Here is a 440-nt window from a genome sequence, read left to right as displayed (position 1 = left end):
CCACGGGCTTCTGTTGTGGCTGCTGCTTTTCTGGACTGAGGAATCTCTGAGGCTTTAGCTCTCCATCAGTGGAAGCCATTCCTTATCTTTGTAGAGCTTGCTTCCAGTCATCCTTCTTTTTTCTTGAGGACACAACCAGAGATGACATAACCAGAGCTGCAAAATGATTTTGAGGTACACGTACACTGTGGACTTACTCACAGGTTAAATGATGAGCCTCATTTGGCTCTCTACACTTTCTTAACAAGTCCTACCGTTCAATTTGCCTTTTAACAGCTTCTGAGTGTTGACAGATATTTTCAGAGAACTTTCCACAGTGATGACAAAGCCGCTTTCCTGAGCAGTAGCAATGAAGGCCTGTCATTTCATACATCTTTTTTTGTCCTAAGCATGTTGTACAGTGCTTATCAGCCTTTTTTTTTTTTTTTATTTCTTTTTAG

The sequence above is a fragment of the Corvus brachyrhynchos genome, unplaced genomic scaffold (genome assembly GCF_000691975.1).
Source record: "Corvus brachyrhynchos isolate BGI_N302 unplaced genomic scaffold, ASM69197v1 scaffold32, whole genome shotgun sequence".
Classification (NCBI taxonomy): domain Eukaryota; kingdom Metazoa; phylum Chordata; class Aves; order Passeriformes; family Corvidae; genus Corvus; species Corvus brachyrhynchos.
Note: the sequence above shows the minus strand (reverse complement) of the source record.